The sequence below is a fragment of the Asterias rubens genome, chromosome 6, assembly GCF_902459465.1.
Source record: "Asterias rubens chromosome 6, eAstRub1.3, whole genome shotgun sequence".
Classification (NCBI taxonomy): Eukaryota; Metazoa; Echinodermata; class Asteroidea; order Forcipulatida; family Asteriidae; genus Asterias; species Asterias rubens.
In genome coordinates, this window is record NC_047067.1 from 19,398,981 (window position 1) to 19,405,097 (window position 6,117).

Below are 6,117 nucleotides of genomic sequence, written 5' to 3' on the forward strand. Positions count from 1 at the left end.
GATCCTGTCCTCCCGCAGATTCGGTCCCCCATACGGCGAACTAGTGTACAAACTATGTCTGATAGCGCCCTCTTTTAACAAAATTCCAGTACAAATACAAAGTGGCACTGATTCACTAGAAAAATAATATAGTAAATTTAACATGTTTCAAAGTTCACAATATTAAAAAGCCATAAAGATTATAAATATAGCATTAAAAAAAAGGTTAAACATGTTGTATTAATGAATATGTGTGCGTTCGATTAGCTTCCCCAGGTAGACCCCGGTCTGCTCCCGGTACGTTCGAATAGCTTTGAAGTCATTCCAGGGGCTCACCCGGGTCAGCCCCAAGTGCCCTGCTTGTGGAACGGGTCACTTGGGGGGGGGGGGGGGGGTTTAGGGCTGGCCCGAGGTGCATGACGTCACCACGAGGGTGAGTGATCGTTCGATTAGCTCTTGTCAGGGGCTCACCCGAATGAGCACCGCAGGGTCGACCCGGGGAAACTGATCGAACGCACCCTTTAAATATTATATTTTGAACCAAAAACAAATCACGTCGTTGGGCCAACGTCATTATACAAAAAGAGACATCGCCCTTTTAGCAATATTTTGTGTTATTTAAGGTGCTTAACAAAACATGTAGCCGCACCGCAGAGTCCAACACACGTATTAGATTCGAGTGTTGTCTGGAACAAAGACGTGCTTGATCACAAGTCACCACCTAAAATTCATCAGACCATAGAGACAGTTGCTATGTCACATGATTAGGGGCAAGCTTTTGCGTAGTTACGAAAGAGACGGTGAACACCCATCACATACGTACACAATTCTGAATGGATGTGTATGGTGCACTGGTACACGGTTCTCCTCATCTGGAGGTTACGTTGCAAGGCTTGCCCCGAATTTGACTGTTTCTGTAGTCTGAGGAATTCAAACTAAAGTAATGACTTGTGACTAAGCAAGTCATTGTGCCAGACATTATTCAAATCCAACTCGCAAATGGCTTATTGGATTCAGTGATCCAACCAGTCACAAAACGGCGCATAATTATTAACCAGGGGAAGTTTTAACTACAAATTATGTAGGCTAAAAAGAACCTAGCACAGCGAAAAGCTTTATGGAAAATTACAAATGGTTGCTTCTGGTTTAAACAGTAATTAAAACAAGAAATTAGCATAAACCAATGTGTGCAACAGCTGTGTGCAACAAAGGTTATGAAGTATCGATTCAACTTCCTTCACCCCATCATGCAAATTAATTTTCCGTATGAAATGGATTATTTCCTTCCCTCTTAGGGTGTGCAAACTTTACGAACCCAATTCCAAACTGAAAACATTCAACCAATGACAATGAAGGCCAATCTAGCTACAGTGACCACGTGGTACGTAACATTTAAAAATGATCATTAATCATGTGCGTAGAGATACGACGGGTTCTCCCACACAACCTTGTGCATCGTCCTCGTGCGATTTTTAAAGGCAGTGGACACTATTGGTAATTACTCAAAATAATAATTAGCATAAAACTTTTCTTGGTAACGCGTAATGGGGAGAGGTTGATAGTATTAAACATTGTGAGAAGCGGCTCCCTCTTAAGTAATTTAGTTTTCGAGAAAGGAGTATTTTTCCACGAATTTAATTTAGAATTTGAGGTCTTGAAATCAAGCATCTAAAAGCATACAACTTCGTGTGACAATGGTGTTTTTTTCTTTCATTATTATCTCGCAACTTCAACAACCGATTGGGCTCAAATCATCACAGGTTTGTTATGGTATGCATTTTGTTGAGATACACCAAGTGAGAAGACTAATCTTTGACAATTACCGATAGTGTTCAGAGTCTTTAACCGTGACTATCACTATCAGCTGTATACACTGTAATCCGTGGAGCAATTGGAACCAATTTTTAAATGAATCACAGAATAACACACTTTGGTAGTTTGAACAAGGCTTCGAAACCAAACATAAAATAATGTCAGGATGTTTTTATTTTGACATCAGTTTAGTCCTCATTTTCATCAAATATAACAGCACAGATTGTAGAAATGTGTGTTTTTAAATAAATACGTGTTTTTTTTTCACATGACTGGTAAAAATAAACGATATATAATTGGTTTAACTTTAATTACCTGTACAAAACCTCTGTTTATAAATGTGAAAGAAAGGCTTTCCCCAAAATACAGTAACAAAAAAACACTAACTTCAAAATTCTAATTCATTAAGAACACTGTTAGTCTGAAATCTTAGAACAAAACTGAATCACCAAATACTAATAAATACGTTGTTTTGTCAATACAATCGAAAACTAAAATGTAAAAATATTCACTGCTTGTTTGCATTGTGTAAAAATTTATAGAAAGACTTCCAAAATCTACGGAGCTCTGGAAGTGCTATCCAACTAGGATAATTTACTACAGGATGAAGACCTCATAAATGGCACTTCAAGAACTCCGTAAAAATATACTTAATACAAATAGGTGTGGCTTGGCACACATTTAATATACTTGAATATTCTTGAACTCCAGAGAAGGAACACCTTTGGTAAAACCACTTTTTGGCAATACAAGCATTTGGTAATAGAAGCCTATACAGCTTCTTTCGATAGTATTTGTTAAAGCACTTTGAAGTTAATCGTTATTTAGTTAAGTTTAGTTTATGTAAAATGTTAAGTTTCTATGCCCCAAAATTTGAATCTGAGAAGCATTACTGTCTGTAACGTTTCTCAGATCGAGTATTCATATTAATTAGGGGTAATTATTCTGGACATGTTTGCTCCGGAATTTCGGCTATATCTCAAAAATGCTACCACCTTTTGAAGTAAAGTTTTAACATGCTAGTTTTATTGTATACATCTACATTGATATTGAACCGTTCAAAAAAACAAAAACAAATATACATTGCCTTTAACCCGTCTATACTTCTACATGCAAAAACAACAAATGAAAACAATTATTAAAATCATGAATACCTTTTTTTCGTAGTGTCTGAATAGTATTGAAGGAATGTTACTCTAAGTATTAGTAATGTTATTATAAATATCAAGATAGAAGTTCGCATAGCATTACATAAACAAAAGGATTTGAAAATGTTTTGAACAGGAAATGGTAGTGTGATGACATCTGTATGTTCTGAAAGTCCAACGGCTTTAAAAACTAGGTGAACTGAATCTTCAACTACTTAAAGGAACACGTTGCCTTGGATCGGACGAGTGCTTGTAACCGTTTGATATGAAATGTACATGATTGGAAAGATGTTTTAAAAGTATAATACAATGATCTACACAAGTATGCCTCGAAATTGCGTGGTTTTCCTTTTACATCGTCGACTAACACAGTCGGCCATTTATGGGAGTCAAATTGTTGACTCCCATAAATGGCCGACCGTGTTAGTTCGCAAAGTAAAAGGAAAACCACGCAATTTCGAGGCAAATTTGTGTAGATCATTATATTCTACTTTTGAATTATCTATCTATAAACCATATGCATTTCATAACAAACGGTGTAAAATGTGTCCAGTGCCTTAAAAATGAAATTTACTACTAAATTTGACTTCGTCCCGATTAGAAACGTTTCAGTCTGAAATAATTGCTCCGGCAAGAACATCACTGCTGACTGCAATTTCTTATTCATTTCTATTTAACAATGCCATTTTTAATGGTCTGGCCAAAACATGTGAAGTATTTTTTTTTTATTGAAGAAATGTTTCTTTAAAAAAATTAAAAACCCAGCATAGGATTTATTTTTCAATATATTCTTTATATTTCATAAAGCACTCTTATACAACATGGATATATTACGGCCATGTGTTTCAACATTTTTCAGTTAAGTAGGATGTGCAACTTTGCATGTTGGAAATACGATATAGAAAGGTTTGCGGTAACACCATGTAATGACTATCTCTAATGAGTTGGGGTGGTTCTGAAAAGAACCGTTGGTTTCAACTTGACGTTTCGATCAGTATGCTCTGATCGTCTTCGCAAACCATTCTATATTGTTGAGTTAAGCGAGATATTTTTGTTATTTTAAATACCTTTCTGGCAATGGTGGCTAAAAAACTTTAAAAGTGTAACCTATATGGGCTAACAGATACCAAATTGGGTAACAGCTACCCCAATTAGCCAACAGGTACCCATATGGGATTACATGTACCCATATGGGATTACAGGTACAAATATCATTAAAGATTGATGTGCTGTCATTTGAAAGTTTGTGTTCTCTTGTGGTGAGATGTTTGGTCATTAGAAACAACTCTCTGGCAATGATGGCTAAAAATCTTCAAAAGTATGACCCATGTGGGTTAACAGATACCCATGGGTTACAGGTACCCATACAGGGAACATGTACCCGTATGGGGAACATGTACCCGTATGGGATAACAGGTACAAATATTATTAGCTGTTCCGACCTACCGTCGGAACAGGTGTTGTTTTCGTCGAGATTTTTATTATTTTTATTATTATTATTCTTTGTTTCCGCCTAAAACCCCATAGCGTTTGTACAGCGTTTTCGTTCAGGCCCCGTCTCCTAAAGTATGAGGATAAAAGAGTTAAATCATATATCAAATTGAAGCTTAGAACATAAGCTTTACTCTAACAAAAAAGTGTTAAAATTCTTAATTAGTTAACCACGTGGTCTTCATTTGAATTTTTAATTTGTAAACTTGATGCAGTCACTTTCATGTTATTGTGAAACATTCTCTTTGGTAATACAACACAGTATGTACCTCAATGAGTTGTTGACTTCTTGAGAGGAGTCTATACTATTTTGTTTCCTACCCGCGTTCTGGACACGTTACTCTGTACACGCACAAAGTACGGAGGTTTGGGATTTTCGTTAGAACGTGCGTTAAATTTGTCCTTGTTTTTCTAACCGCGTTCTGGACCAATTACTCTGTGCATGGATGCTCTGTGCATGGGTTTTCGTTAAAACGAACGTGCGTAATTAGATGGGGTTTTTGACGACATCGACGTCGTCGTCAAAAACCCCCTTAAGGCATCTAATACTACATTTCAACCCTACTTAATAGTTATAGGCGTTAGCAGTTCATATTTAGTGACAATGGTAGCAAAATCATGAAACGATAATTATTACCTTCTGTGTAGACTAAGCAAGTCTCGCGCGTATTTAAACTTGCGGGACCATTATGTTCCAAACCGTATGGAGTTTTACGTGGGACATTTTTGTCCGTCCATTATTTTAGTTTAATGTAGTTCATGACCATGAATATTAGAAATATTGTTGGAAATGTAATACTAGTTAACAAAACGTATACAAGTAAAATCATTTCAACAACAAAAAACCTACTTTCGGGATGTCGACTTCCCGAGATAAATTATCACAGGAAGACGACATCCTAATTTTAGGATGTTGACTTCCCGAGATAAATTATCACAGCAAGACGACATCCTACTTTTGGGATATCGACATTCCGAGATAAATTATCACAGGAAGACGACATTCTTCTTTTAGACTGTCGACTTCCCGAGATAAATTATCACAGGAAGATGACAACTGACGTTTAGGATGTCGACATACCGAGATAAATTATCACAGCAAGACGACATCCTACTTTTAGGATGTCGACATCCCGAGATAAATTATCACAGGAAGACGACATCCTACTTTTATGATGTCGACATTCAGAGATAAATTATCACAGGAAGACGACATTCTTCTTTAATAATGTCGACTGTTTGTAGTTATAAGACTCCTTGGGGACAGGAGAAAAACTTGGAAAAACCGTGACCTCAATTTGACCTCTACTTCCGGGTCAACCGGAAGTGGGACCATATCTCAAGAACTACTCAACCGATTTTCAATTATTTTGTTTTCACTTACAGACTCCTTGACATTAATATTGACTGTGAAAACCCGTGACCCCATGTTGGCCTCTACGTCCGGGTGAACCGGAAGTGGGACCATACGCCAAGTACTATACAACCGATTTTCAATCCTGTTTGTTCAGTTTTATCCTCCTAAGGCATTAAAAATAAACTTTGAAAATCCATGACCCCAAGTTGACCTCTACTTCCGGGTCAACCAGAAGTGGCACCATATCTCAAGAACTACACAACCGATTTTCTAATTTTTTTCAGTTACAGACTCCTTGGGCGTTAGAGATTAGCCTTAGGTTACCGTGAC